At 46.6% G+C, this 15,221-nt stretch overlaps 1 long non-coding RNA gene across 1 annotated transcript; it reads left to right on the forward strand.

Annotated features, from left to right (window-relative positions):
* LOC110255536 lies at positions 12,390 to 15,009 on the forward strand. Its single transcript, XR_002336052.1, has 2 exons — positions 12,390 to 13,934; positions 14,104 to 15,009. It is a non-coding gene; the product is annotated as an uncharacterized LOC110255536 (long non-coding RNA).

Here is a 15,221-nt window from a genome sequence, read left to right on the forward strand (position 1 = left end):
TGATTTTGGCATGGGGCCCAGTGCTCACCCTATGAACCAAATCCCAGGACTAGTGAATAATAGAAACCCACCATTAAGGCAGTGTTTTTCAAACCATGGGTTGACACCTACTCTTGGATAATAAAATTGATTTATTGGGTCAAAACCAGCATTAAAGGAAATATAAGTCCACAAATGCTAGAGAGGGTGTGGAGAAAAGGGAACCCCCCCACACACTGTTGGTGGGAATGTAAATTGGTACAACCACTATGGAAAACAGTATGGAGGTACCTCAGAAAACTAAATATAGAACACCATATGACCCAGCAATCCCACTCCTGGGCATACATTTGGACAAAACTTTCCTTGAAAAAGACACAGGCACCCGCGTGTTCATTGCACCACTATTCACAACAGTCAAGATATGGAAACAACCCAAATGTCCATTGACAAATGAACGGATTAAGGAGATGTGGTATACATACATGGTGGGATACTACTCAGCCATAAAAAAGAACAAAATAATGCCATTTGCAGCAATGTGGATGGAACTAGAAACTCTCATGCTAAGTGAAGTAAGAAAAGAGAACGACAAATATCATATTATTTCACTTATATCTGGAATCTAATATACGACACAAATGAACCTTTCCACAGAAAAGAAACTCATGGACTTGGAGAACAGACTTGTGGTTGCCAAGGGGGACAGGGAGGGAGTGGGATGGACTGGGAATCTGGGGTTAATAGATGCAAACTATTGCCTTTGGAATGGATTAGCAATGAGATCGTGCTGTGTAGTACTGGGAACTATATCAGGTCACTTGGGGTGGAGCATGATGGAGCATGATGTGAGAAAAAGAATATATATGTGTATGTGTGACTAGGTCACTGTGCTGTACAGTAGACAATTGACAGAACACTATAAACCAGCTATAATGGAAAAAATAAAAATCGTTTAAAATATAGAATAAATAAAATAAAATAAAATACCAGAGTACATTGCAAGGAGTAATGGTCAATATTGTTTCATGAAGCCGTTGTTTCCTTTATGTTGTGTGCATGTACTCAGCCATGATGTAAAACCTGTTTCCTATTGTAGTCACAGCCGATGAAATTTGTATGTACTAGGAACACCATAGCAGAGGGCACATGTGTCTCACCTCTCAGAATGCCCCAGGAAGAACAACTGCTCCTGGAAGAATTGCAGCATCCAGAATGGTGCTAGAAGCATGCAAAAGCCTCAGCCTAGAGCAGCTGCACAGAGCTCGAAGCACCTTGGCAAGACAGGAAAAGATCTGAAAACTGTCTGTGGCCAGTAAGCGGAAAGCATAAGAGACGCTGAGCCAGGCAAATGGATTTGAAGGAACTGGAGTCTCGACTATGATAATGGCGACGGCAAGGGGAGGATGTGGCATTGCCTTGAGCTGTGGTGTAGGTCGCAGACGTGGCTTGGATCTGGCATTGCTGTGGCTGTGGCATAGGCTGGCAGCTACAGCTCTGATTCGACCCCTAGCCTGGGAACCTCCATATGCCATGGGTGCAGCCCTAAAAAGACTAAAGAAAGAAAGAAAGGAGACTTATTTAAACTTAAAAGCTTTTGCCCAGCAAAGGAAACCATCAACAAAACAAAAAGGCAACCTACTGAATGAGGGAAGATTCTTGCAGATGATACGCCTGATACACGGTTAATATGCAAAATACATAAAGAGCTCGTACAACTCAATTAAAAAAAAGACAAGCTAATTTTAAAATGGGCAGAAGGCTTGAATAGACATTTTCCAAAGAAGATGTGCACATGAAAACATGCTCAACACCGCAAATCATCAGAGAAATGCAAATCGAAAGCACAAAGAGATATCATCTCACACTGTTAGACAGCCACTGTCAGAATGGGTATCATCAAAGGACAACAAATAATAAAGGGTGGGGATGTGGAGAAAAGGGAATCCTAACAAACTTTTGGTGTGAATGAAAATTGGTACAGCTACTATGGAAAACAGTATGGAGTTTCCTCAAAAAAGCTCAAAATAGAATTACAATGTGATTCAGCAACTCCACTCCTGGGTATATAACTGAAGGAAACAAAAACAAGAATTTGAAAAGATATATGAACCCCATTGTTCACAGCAGCATTATTTACAGTAGCCAAGATATGGAAGCAATCTAAGTGTCCATCAACAGATGAATGGAAAAAGAAGATGTGGTACACACTCACACTGGAATATTACTCAACCATAAAAAAGAATGAAAATTTTCCATTTGCAGCAACATGGATGAAACCCTGATGGTATCATGCTTAGAAAAGTAAGTCAGACAGAGAAAGACAAATACCATATGTCTTCTTTATATGTGGAATTTAAAAAACAAACAAATGACTATAACAAAATAGAAACAGACTCACAGGTATAGAGAACAAATGAGTGGTTACCAGTGGGGAGAGGGGTAAGGGGAGAGGCAAGATAGGGAATTAAGTATAAACTCCTGGGTATAAAATTAACAAGTCACAAACAGGTACAGCACAGGGAATATAACCAACATGTTATACTAACTTTAAATGAAGTATAAGTTATAAAAATATTGAATCGCTGTTTACACCTGAAATTAATATAACATTTAAAATCAACTACATACCAATTTTTTTTTAAATGAATGACATCTTCCCATTTGTGACAACACGGATGGACCTCAAGGGCCTTATACTAAGTGAAATAAGTCAGACAGAGACAGACAAATACTGTAAGATCTCACTTATATGTGGAATCTAAAAAAAAAAACAAAACACAACCAAAAACCAAGATTAGAGAGACAGAGAACATATTATGGTTGCCAAGGCAGGAGCAGGGGGTAGGGGGTGGATGAATTGGGTGGAAAGGGTTGAAAAGTACAAACTTCCAGCTAAAATATACATACGTCATGAGGATGTCACGTACAGTGTGGTGACATAGTTAATGATGCCCTGTGACATGTCTGCAAGTCGCTGAGAGGAAACCTTAACATTTCGCATCACAAGAAAAGAAACATTGTAACTATGTATTGTCGCGAGACATGTCTCTACAATATTTTCTTAGCCTCTTTGCTGAAAACTCTATCTTGTCCTGCTTCACTTTACCCCATCTTCCTGCTTGAAAAACAGTCGCAGTGCTGGTGAATGACTTAAGCACAGAGACCTAAAGGCATAAGCTATTCATAGGGTCAGCTGAATGAGGACCTAATGCGTTGGTCTAGGCACACTGGACCTGTGCAGGTGGGCACGCCGTTTGCACAGCGAGATGTGTCCTCCAAAGAATAAGAGAAAGAGGAGACTCATGGCCAAGGGGTTTAGGAACCGTCGTTAGCAGAATATGCATCAGCAAAGAGAACCAAGGTGCAAACCTAGGCACTCTGTAGGTTGCAGCAGATAGGCATGCCCTTTGCGGAAGCACAGGGAGGATTCTCTGGAATGCTCTGCAGAGATAGCTAACTCAAATGCTAATGATTGTTAAATGCCTAAAGGTCAGAGTAAAAGCTTAACCATCTACCAGCTATGTGACTTTTAAAATAATAAAAGAACTTATAAAATAATAAAAAAACTATATCCAGCACCCATAGCCCCTCCTCCCTTGACGTCATGCTCAAGAGCACAATAAAAGCAGTGTGGTTTCTGGAGGCGGGGCTCTTGGTCCCTGAGACCTTGAGTCCCCGGTTCCCACCTTCAATTAAGATAAATGTCTCTGTGTCTTTTTTTATGTTAACTTTTTTCCTTAAGTTTCACAGCACCCATTCTCAGCCCCAACCTGCTGAGCTGGTCTCCGCAATGTATAGTGATGAATGTTAACTAGACTCATTGTGGTATCCTTTCGCAATGTATGCAAATATCAAACCATTATGCTGTACATTTGAAACTAATATAATATTGTATGTCATTTACACCTCAATAAAAAACACAGACTTTGGGGAGTTCCCACTGTGTCTCAGTGGGTTAGGGACCTGGCATTGTCACTGCTGTGGCATAGATCAAACCTACAGCTCGGATTGGATCCCTAGCTGGGGACCTTTCATGGGTCATGGGTGTGGCCAAAAAAGAAAAAAAAACCCACAGACTTTTATTGTGCTATGTTATTCTTACCATAATAAAGAACAAAGTGGAAATATAAGATAGTTATGTAGAAAATAGAACTGCCCAGAGTACCAGAAAACGAAGCTAATTTTGGAGTCATAATCCCCCAAGTGTCTGTAAATGGATTTTAAAAATTAAACATACGGGACTGAGTTTATGTTGAATTAGGGAGGGCTACGTTGTCTGCTGCCAAGCAGACACTGCAGGCGGAATTGCTGGTCTGAGGTCAGAGCTGGGAAAATAAGTTATATCCTCGAATACCAGGGGCTACAACTGTAGGAAGTATCAAACCCAACATGTTCTTAGTAACAAGGCCTTTGGATTTGGCACCAAGAAAGTCACAGGCAGTCTCTAAATGGGCGATTTCCATGAAATGGTTAGGACGGAAACCAGTTGGGACGGAGGGGTCAGGATAAACCACTCTGTGGAGACCCTGGCTCAGGGAGAGGGTGTGGAGGGGTGCAGACAGCAGGCTTGAGGACAGGGCTGTTTATCCTTTTTTTTTTTTTTTTTTTGCCTTTTCTGGGGCCACTCCCTCAGCATATGGAGGTTCCCAGGCTAGGGGTTCAATCGGAGCTATAGCCACCAGCCTACACCAGAGCCACAGCAACATCAGATCCAAGCCACATCTGTGACCTACACCACAGCTCAGAGCAATGCCAGATCCTTAACCCACTGAGTGAGGCCAGGGATCGAACCCGCAACCTCATGGTTCCTCGTTAGATTCATTAACCACTGAGCCACAACAGGAACTCGGTCTGTTTATCTTAAATGAAGAGGGCTAAGGATTTCCAGGCAGAATCTGTAAGCCCATGAGAGGGGCTTACGCAGAGCCACCTGAGTCAAGTTAGGAGCCAGGGCCAGAGGTGATTTTCAACGTGGTGCACGTGGGATACATTTTTCTTTCTTTTCAGGCAAAACCTGATAAAATGAGCAAAGGAACGATCACGGCACACGTTAATCCCATTCAGCGTGGCACCTGCAGGATGCATCTGAAATTGGGAGAAACTGTTGGTGATTGTGCGAGTGTGTGATCACTGCTGACCTCGTACACGCCTCCCTCTCCCAGCTTCCACCTCCCAGCGCCCCTCCTTCCTGGGGCCCAGTCCTCAGGGACCTCTGCAGACTGAGGACCCCGTGGGAAGGTTCTAGAGAGCCTGGTATTTCATTGGCTGCCCTGGCCCAAACTCCTCATTTAAGCTCCATCTCCCAGGGGCTGCTGAGTTTTGCGGGCTCTGTTTTCTGATCACCACGTTGCTGCTCCTTTTCTGTGTCCTCCGGGATCACTACAGCTTCTCAGTTCCAAGGAGCAATTTTCTACTCGAATGGAGACTTCGACATGGAGGCGAATGATTTTCGCTAAAAAGTCTCTCAAAGCCTGACCTTTCCCAGGAAACAAGGACTTTCTGTCTCACCCTGGCGCTCATTCCACTCTCCCCACCCCCGCCCTCTGTTTCAAAGGCACCGCTGAGAAGACCGTGACATCACTTCCTTCGGCTGGGGTCAAGGTCACCCAGCCTCACGCACGGCAGCCTTGGGCCACCCATCTCTGCAGAAGTGGGGCAGTGACCCAAGCGGGGCACCTTCAAGCTCACCCTCCTTTTTCCTCTGGCACGAATTCCGGGGCGGGTCTCAGGGGCGGAAGAGGGGAATTTGTAGTTTCCCTCAATTCCTTCGGAAGCTCTGAGAGCGGCAGTGACGAAGATGCGCCGCTAGGTGGCCGCACAGACCACCTGTTTGTTTCCGTAGGCGATGCGCTGGTGGCAGAGACCAGACCCTCCCTAACCACTTTGTGTGGAGGGTGTGGGTGGGGGGCATTGGGGGGTGCCCTTCGGGGAGGATAAGGAGGCAAAGATAGAAATTTAAGAAATTCAACATCAAAATACCTACATTGATAGAACAGGTAAGTAGAGGGTTATTTTTCTGAATACCTGTTAATGAAAGGAGCTCAGAGCCAATAAGGAGCAGTACTCCCTTAATACCTTGAATCACTTTGAGATCATCAGTTATTTAGAAGAGAAAATGTTAGCCTACTAATAGTTCTGCCTAGTGAAAATGAATCAGAAATGAAGACACAGCATGAGATATGCACTCCTCTGAGAATCTGGTTCATACATTCATTTTCATTCATAATCAGAAACTTAAAAGTGTCCACATGGGAGTTCCCCTTGTTGTGGCTCAGTGGCAACGAACCCAACTAGTACCCATCCCCGGCCTCACTCATTGGGTTGAGGATCTGGTGGTGTTGCAGTGAGCTGCAGGGTAGTTCACAGGCTCAGCTCAGATGCCCAGTTGCTGTGGCTGTGGCGTAGCTGATGGGACCCCTAGCCTGGGAACTCCCATATGCCGTGGGAATAAATACCTACAATTGATAAAAAATTTGTGGCCCTGAAAATAAAATGAAGCATGTCTATGATGTGCTACACCCTGAGCTAAGGGCTAAGGATACAGGTGTGACCAAGATGGCAAGACTCCTGTACTCTCACAGAGCTTGCATTTTCCAAACATGTAGAAATGATTGCATACAATTTCTCCAGCTCTTTCATCCTGTGTTCCATGACTAGACTTCCTTTGCCTAGCCTGCACATGTAGAAATATGGAATAATAAGATACACTTAATCCACTATTAGATGCACACATGTTTTCTGGAGCAGAGTTGTGATATAAATTCCAGTACTTCAGAGTTTCCATCGTGGTTCAGCAGAAACGAATCTGTCTAGTATCCATGAGGACGGGGGTTTGGTCTCCAGCCTCGCTCAGTGGGTTAAGGATCTGGCATTGCTGTGGCTGTGGTGTAGCCCAGCAGCTACAGCTCCGATTTGATCCCTAGCCTTGCAATCTCCATATGCCTCGGGTGCGGCCCTAAAAAGCAAAACAAAAACAAAAAACAAACAAACAAAAAAAACACAGCACTTGGTCATTATACTATTAGGAGTCCTATGAAGAAACCAAGCTGTGGAATTTCCAAGCCTCGCTTCTTCATCATCACCCTCCTTTTGTGTCATCTGCCAGAGAAAGCACACACCATCTGAGACGTGACCACTCCTGGGGCAGAAAGAACAGTGGACACACCAAACTCCAGAGACCGAAATACTCAAATGGAAAAGAGGAAAGTGTCCCAAAATCTAGGACACCAAGAAGATGGTGGGAAAACTCCGGATGTGAAGGTGTGGCATTTTTAAGCACTGCCAAAGTTTATGTCTCCAGCCAAGTCAAGCACGACACAATGGAAGTGAGATCCCAGACTCCCCACATAAGAAAGTATAAATTCTAGACTCAGCTGGGTCTGGGAGGTGCCTGGCTTGATCTGCAGGAGGGAGGGGTGTGCTTTGCATGCATGCGTGCACGAGAACACGTGTGAGAGCCAGTTAGAAGAAGAGAAGCACAGAACAGCAGAGCAGGAAGGGCTCACTGCATCCATTTTCTCATTTGAGAGATGAGGAAATCGAGCCTGCACAAGGGAGGATCTCGACCGTGATTACAGGATTGCCGGCATTGACAGAACGAAGACGATAACCCAAGACTTTCAGTTCCAGTTCACAGCTCCCGTCTGTTTTACGTTCTGCACTTGTCATGGCGATGTCGGTTGCTTTTTTTATTTGGACTTACCTTTACCATTGTGTTGGATAAATGGATCTATGCCAAAGAGGTGTCCACCTAGAACCTGGGGATGGGACTTCATTTGGCAAATGAGTCTTTGTAGATGTAATTAAATGAAGAATGTTGAGATTGTCTTTACTAGGATGCACCCTGAATCCAAGGACCAATGTCATTATCTAGATATTTCAGGAAAGAAGACATTCAGTGAGAAAGGTACTGTGAAGACAGAGGCTGAGATTGGAGTTATTCATCTACAAGCCAAGGAACCCCAAGAATTGCCAGCAGCCACCAGAGGCTGGAAGAGAGAGACATGGAGACAAGCAGGTTTTCCCCCAGAGCTTCCAGAAAGAGCCAACTTAGATAACACCTTGACCTTGGACTTCTGACTGCCAGACCTGTGAGAGAATAAAGTTCTATGGTATTACACTACTGAGTTTGGGGTGATTTGGTTCAGCCGCTGTAGGAAAGGAATGCATGTGTATCTCTGCGTCCCCTCACTGCCTTCGTTCCCTCCCTTCCTCACCTTGGAAAGGTGTCATTTTCGCACAATGACACATCAGAGCTGTGAGAGCCCATGCTACTGATGGAAGAAAGACTGCCTCAGGGTGGGGCTCTTGGAAGAACCTGAAAATGCTGACCTCTGAGGAGCCACTAACTGAAAGCAGCCCCCGGAGGGCCTCAAGAGGGGCTGCCTCCAATATGACTCAACGGAGAACCAGTGGGGAAGGATGCAGTGGGTTTTCCCCTCCTAGATGCTGAATGAGGTCATGACTGGCTTTCATGGGAACTGTGTTCTCTCCGCTGAGGTCCTGGGTGAGCGACTCTCTCCCGCTGCAGTGGATCTTCCATGTGGCTCAACTGTGGCTGGAAAAAGGAAAAAAAAATGAAACCCTGCTGTGCGGGTACCCTGGTTTCAGGCTTAGCCTCTAGAAATGAGAGAAGTAAACATGTGTTGCTTAGGCCCCCTGTCTATTCTACTCCCAGCCTGGGAACTTCCATATGCCGCAGGTGCAGCCCTAAAAAGACAAGCAGGGAAGGAAGGAAGAGAGGAAGGGAAAATACTAGAGAGAGATCACAGCCAGTGGTGGTGACCCCGAGGGCTTGGGGAGGGGCGGCACTCACGTGATCTGCCCTGAGGCCAGTAGCCTCACACTTTGCATAGACACTGACAGATATACAACTATCTCCTTGGCCTCTCTCTCCGTCCTGGATCCGACTTTCTCACTGGAGACTAGGAGCAGTTGCCTTTCTGCCCCAGCTCTCTGAGGTTTGCTCCCACGGCAGACACGGTCACTTAAACCCAAAAGTCATAGAGCTGAAGAGAAGCTTCAGGGTGCTTCCAGCTTTTCTCCCACTTAGGTAGAGATGGACACTTAAGTTTTTCCAGCCCTGTGGGGCTTGCTGCCTTCAGAGCTTTAATGCTCTCTTGCTGCAGCTCTCGTTCAGAAGTCCCTTCAACCCAACAAGATCTTATCTGAGCTCTGGGATTGGCCAGTGTTTCCTTCTGGGGAAACCTGTGGGCTACGTGGTTTCTGATACCATCCGGGCGATGGTCAATCCCCTGGAAATCCTGGGGCCACCCACCAGGACACACCGGGCAGGATCCTGCAACTGGGTGGCCCAGGAATGGCTCAGAGACCTGCGTATTGGTTGGTACCCAGGTCTGTTCCTTCTTCTTCACTCAACAATAGAGCCTCCAGAGCTCAGGAGCAGGGGCTACGTAGGAGACCCACATTAACTGAAACGAGTTCAAGCATCCGGCCTGGGTATGGGAGCCTGAAGACCAGGACTAGGCCAGACCAGGCAAGGAGGCCAGGGTGTCTGTCCCTGACAGTCGCCTGCATGTGCTAATATCTCAGCTCCATCTGTATGACATCTAGTCTCAGAGACACGAGGGAGACCACGGAACCGTTGGAGCACACGTTGTCATTAAAAATCCCTAAGGTGTGGATTGAATCATGGAGACATGAAGGAAAAATACAGTTGGGCCCCACTGCGAGGAGCCCGAGAGTGGGAACGCCTACATAACGGATACACTAGGTAAATTGAGATGGTTCACTTTATTGCCTAGGTCTTTTTTGGGAGAGAGTGACTGTTTGGGAGGGTGGGGAGGATCATACCTGGAGTGCATTTAAAATAGAAGTGGAGGAGTTCCTATTATGGCGCAGTGGTTAGCGAATCTGACTAGGAACCATGAGGTTGCAGGTTCGCTCCCTGGCCTTGCTCCGTGGGTTAAGGATCTGGCGTTGCCGTGAGCTGTGGTATAGGTCGCAGACACGGCTCGGATCCCACGTTGCTGTGGCTGTGGTGTAGGCTGGCAGCTACAGCTCGGACTGGACCCCTAGCCTGGGAACCTCCATATATGCCTCGGGAGTGGCCCTAGAAATGGCAAAAAGACAAAAAAAAAAAGTAAATATATATACAATAAAAAATAAATTAAATAGAAGTGGAATTCTAAGTAATCTTAGAGGGCAACTCTATTACAGAAGGCAACGCCTTCGAGTTTCTTTCTCCTTTTCATGTGGTTCTTGGCACATCTCTGGGATGGGAAACGAGATCATCCTTGAGGGAGGCTTTCGCTTTGTGTTTCTCAGTGTTGCAGAAATAAACACGCAACTTGAATTTGTTCCCCAAAGGAAGGGGTAATAAAAAACAACCACTCAAAACGAGTCGGAGTTGCCAGGAGAGCCAGGAAACAGCTTTTGTGGTTGGTTGGTTGGTTGGTTTTCCTTCCTAGTTTTCTGGGAAATATAACCAAGACAGTAGCTGCCCTTTGGGTCGCACAAGCATTCCAAGGGCCAAAGGGATTGATGTGTTTGCTGAAACTGTCTTATATCCTGAGCACGTGTCTCCCTTTGAGCTCATGGCACCTCTGGGGCCAGGCTCAGAGCTGTGGCTTGAACAAGTCACTGGGGCAGATGTCAAACCTGGCTTGAAGTAGCATGGTCTGGTGAATTCCACCTGCAGCCCACACGGAGGTCTACATATGTCAGGTCCGCCTAAACTGCTGAGTGGATAGGAGTGATCTATTTGCAGTTTTGATGTATGGGGCTACAAGAGGAGGGAGGGGGAGTTCCTGTTGTGGCTCAGCAGGTTAAGAATCCCTGCTGAGTACCCATGAGGATGCACCTTCAATCCCTGGCCGCGCTCAGTGGGTTGAGGATCTGGCATTGCTGCAATCTGCGGTGTAAGCTGCAAATATGGCTCGGATCCCTCACTGATGTGGCTGTGGTGTAGGCTGGCGGCTACAGCTCCAATTGGACCCCTAGCCTGGGAACCTCCATGTGCTGCATGTGCAGCCCTAAAAAGCAACGAAATAAAATAAAAATTAAAAATAAAAGAGGAGGGAGGAAAGTCAGTGACGACTGGTGGGGTGAAGATGGAAGGCCAGCATGGGATTTGTTCCCTGCGTCGTCCCTGAGCTTGGTGTTTGAGCCGCACAGGAAAGAGCTGGAGCTGAGCTGTGGACTGATCTTCGGGAAGGACCGTGTGAGGCCTGAGGCAAGACCAGCCTTCTAACATCCCCGAAAGCTGAGATGACACGTCGCCCATTCTTACCCTCGTGGATTGGCAGGTCTGGACCCTGTAGTTAATTGCTTTGGCTGGAAGGTTGAAATCCTGACTGTGGCAGCCAGCAGTTGGTGTAACGGGAAGGCTCTCTCAAGAAGCTTTGTGCCCAGGAGTTCCTGTCGTGGCGCAGTGGAAACGAATCTGATTAGGAACCATGAGGTTGCGGGTTCGATCCCTGGCCTCGCTCAGGGGGTTGGGGATGTGGCGTTGCCGTGAGCTGTGGTGGAGGTCGCAGATGTGGCTCAGATCTGACATTGCTGTGGCTGTGGTGTAGGCTGGCAACTGGAGCTCTGATTTGACCCCTAGCCTGGGAACCTCCATGTGCCATGGGTACAGCCCCAAAAGGAAAAAAAAAGAAAAGAAAAGAAGCTTTGTGCCCAAAGGAACTTGGATGGGGCCAGGGCCAGGGCAGAGGGCGTATACCTGGGGAAGCTGTGTGTTGGCTGCATTAACACGGTCGCTGTTCATGAGGGCATGGGAGATATCTCAGTGCCATCCGGGTGGCACATTGTTGAAATAGGTAGAAGGTCCTCCTTGAACATGTGGCAAAAAGGCTCAATAGGAGTTCCCGTTGTGGCGCAGTGGTTAACAAATCCGACTAGGAACCATGAGGTTGTGGGTTCAATCCCTGGCCTTGCTCAGTGGGTTGAGGATCCGGCGTTGCCGTGAGCTGTGGTGTAGGTCGCAGACGTGCCTCAGATCCCGCGTTGCTGTGGCTCTGGCGTAGGCTGGCGGCTACAGCTCCGATTAGACCCCCTAGCCTGGGATCCTCCATATGCTGCAGGAGCGGCTCAAGAAAAAGCAAAAAAAGACAAAAAAAAAAAAAAAGAAGGCGGCTCAATAAAATTTGAATTACTACTGTTAAGGTGACCGCTTGCTCTACCCAAGAAGAACTAGGGTTGAAATTACACCTCACCTATCAGCCTGTAGCTTTCTTTTCCTTTCTTCCTTTTTTTTTTTTTAGGGCCACACCTGCGGCAGGTGGAAGTTCCCAGGCTAGGGGTTACATCAGAGCTGCAGGAGCCAGCCTATGTCACAGTCACAGCAACACGGGATCTGAGCCACATCTTTGACCTATACCACAGCTCATGGCAACACCAGATCCTTAACCCACTGAGTAAGGATCAAACCTGCGTCCTTTTGGATACTAGTTAGGTTCCTTACCACTACGCCACATGGGAACTCTAGGTTGTAACTTTCTACCCATGCTTCACAGTAGCCTCAGTACTCTGAGGTGACCTTTGAAAGAGACCTTAAGTTTGGGGAAGTAGCTCCTTGAAGGTTCTGGGCGTTTCACCACCAATTCAACCATGACAGTCATTATCTTATCTGTTTTCCTAGAGTAGTAAAGATTTCTTAAATTATCCAAAGGGTCTCTATAGCTTAATAGAAAGGTCTTGAAAACAGCCCTGTTTCAGGCAACTTGTAAGTCGTAGATTTTCAATGGATTCTATATTTATTTATGTATATAATCTATAGCCAAAATGGATTTGAAGTCATCATAGCGTTTTACTAATGGATGAGACCAGAGTAAGTGATTTATTGCTAAAATACACTGAAAAGAACAAAGCGATTAAAATAGTAACTGTTGGGAATACTGTTTTATTTCTTTTGTGCACAGCAGAAATGAACAAACACAAATCTTAATGGGAGACATTTATATTGATTCTTATCATTGTGAACAAGCAAGACAGTGAAAAATCATGACTGAGTGTGTTATTAACTATATTTCAAAGTTATTGTTGGTTGTGTGAGTCTGTTGAACAGTTGTTGGCTAATTTTCCATAGCAAGAAAGAATAATGACCAACTCATAAATTGTTTCTGGATCCATTTTGATCAACAGAGATTATTACTGATTTTAAAGAGCCAGTTTGAAAAGATGAAAAGTCCATTAATAAATAAAAACTGTCTGAATATTAACAGTTTTGAATGGCACTCGTCTAACACTTCATAACACAGATTTAACAAGTGTTTTCCTCCAGGCAGAAGGGCTCCATGAAAATAGCTTTGAAAATAGCTTTCAGGCCTGACTAAAGACTCAGCCGGGCTGTTTGTCTCTATGGTTAAGTTGATGGACCATTGGCAAGAACCCACCCATTTCTGTAACTATGTCCGACCAGATGGGCCTGCTTCAGGGCGGAACATTCTTCTGAGGGCAGGTCAAAGCTGGCCAGATCACCAGATCGACACTTGTAAAAGGCCTAGTCATAAATCCATCACGTCACCTCTGACTTGAGCTAAGCCGCTGAGCAAAGAAAACCAGGTTATCTTCTAGAATAGTCTTGGGAACTTTCCTTGGAAGACTTGGAAAGGTAGATAAAGTTCTCTGAAAGCCTCTTCACCTGATAAGATTATTTTATTCAGCACAGGTGATAGCTACAAGGAACTATTCTGAAAGGGAGTTGGCATTACCTAGAATTCCAGATTAAAGCCCATTGCACAGCAAGTGGGGAGACGGGGGAATAAGTTGAATCAGAATAAATAGACCAGATGCAGCCTTCCCCGGGCTGCAGCAGACCCGTCTAAGAGACGTGGCACAGCCATCGTCTGTTTCCAAGCAGGCAAAGTGATCCAGCAGGGTCTGATCAGAAGAGGCCAAGCAGGAATCCAGTTTCATGAGTTCTTGGCAGCAGCGATGCTCCCTGTTAGGGGTAGACCGAATTGCTAACAGGAACCAGCCAGCTCCATGTGAGGCGTGAGACTGGGATTAGTCCCAAGTCCTGGGAAACGGAACTGGCAGCAACCAGAGAGGCGGCTGGAACACAGGCTAGGCCAACCTCGCTGCCAAAGACCAGGGCAGAAGGGACCAGGCAGACAGCCTGGGTACTCATGTGCTTCTGTTTTTTCTGTTTTACAGCCAGTTTCAAGGCTGTGCTCACAGGGCTCCAGCTACTGGAAAAGTCAGCAACAGACAGAGGGTCCTTCCATACCTGCCTGGCTGGGAGAGAAACGCAGCCTCCAGGCGCTGGGATGGGGCTGGAAGTGTGCAGAATGGAGTTCCCAGCATCGGGCCTGCAGAGTCCGGGTTGCAGGGCAGCCAAACTTGGGCAGCGGAATTCACGGATCAGGTAGACTTTTTTGGTAGGTCACACCACCACCAAATTCTGCGTCTCCGTCTGGAAAATACGTGCTGACCCAGAATCAAGATCAGCTTTTCTCTGGCTGAATGCCTGCAGGCGAACTGTGCATTCAGCCTAAAAGAGCAACCAATCCTCCGAAAGAAATGTGAATCCTTTGGCAAAGCGTGAGGAGGTGGTGTTGGCTTTTCCATTTTCCTCCGTAGGGGACCATATCCTTGCTTTTGTGCCCTTTCCCAGAGGCTGGGAACCAGGGCCCCGAAAAAGATGTTGAAAAGAAGGGGTTTTCTAACATAAAGCAAATTCAGGTTCCTGTTTAGACGAAATTCAATGCAAATGTATGAAATCATGTCACGGCCTCGCTCTTAATTTGTATCAGTCCAAAAAGCAAGTTTCCAGAAGCTGTTCCGCGTCTGAAGTCTAAAAGCAAGTACCTTCTGCTGTCTGGAACCAGTTTCCACCATACCACACAGCCCCCTGCAAGCTTAGCCAAGATCGCTTTCAACTGACTCCTTGCAGCTGTTTGGAATTCCACAATGATGCTCTGCTGAGTCGCAGAGCCTCGCTGGGCGAGCCGTACAGTAAACACATGAATCTCTGCCAGCACTGGCATCTCGCAGCACCATGATTTGCAAACATGTTGAATTGCTATTTTATTCAATAAACGGAACGTACAATAGAAAATAGATTTGGAAGTTACATCAAACTTGTTTATCCTGTTACAGTGGGCTGGGTGAAGCTATTGTGCTTGGGTTATGAGGGAACCTCTGGCGGGAAGGAGGGGGCGGAGTTTCTGCCATTCTTCCCGCGCCTAATAGTAAAAGCGCTGGGCATCTACCCAGGCCACGTTCTCCCCCCTCTGAGACCCCCTTCCCCTGGGTACTAATTCCAGAGTGTA

Source organism: Sus scrofa, chromosome 9 (genome assembly GCF_000003025.6).
Source record: "Sus scrofa isolate TJ Tabasco breed Duroc chromosome 9, Sscrofa11.1, whole genome shotgun sequence".
Lineage (NCBI taxonomy): Eukaryota > Metazoa > Chordata > Mammalia > Artiodactyla > Suidae > Sus > Sus scrofa.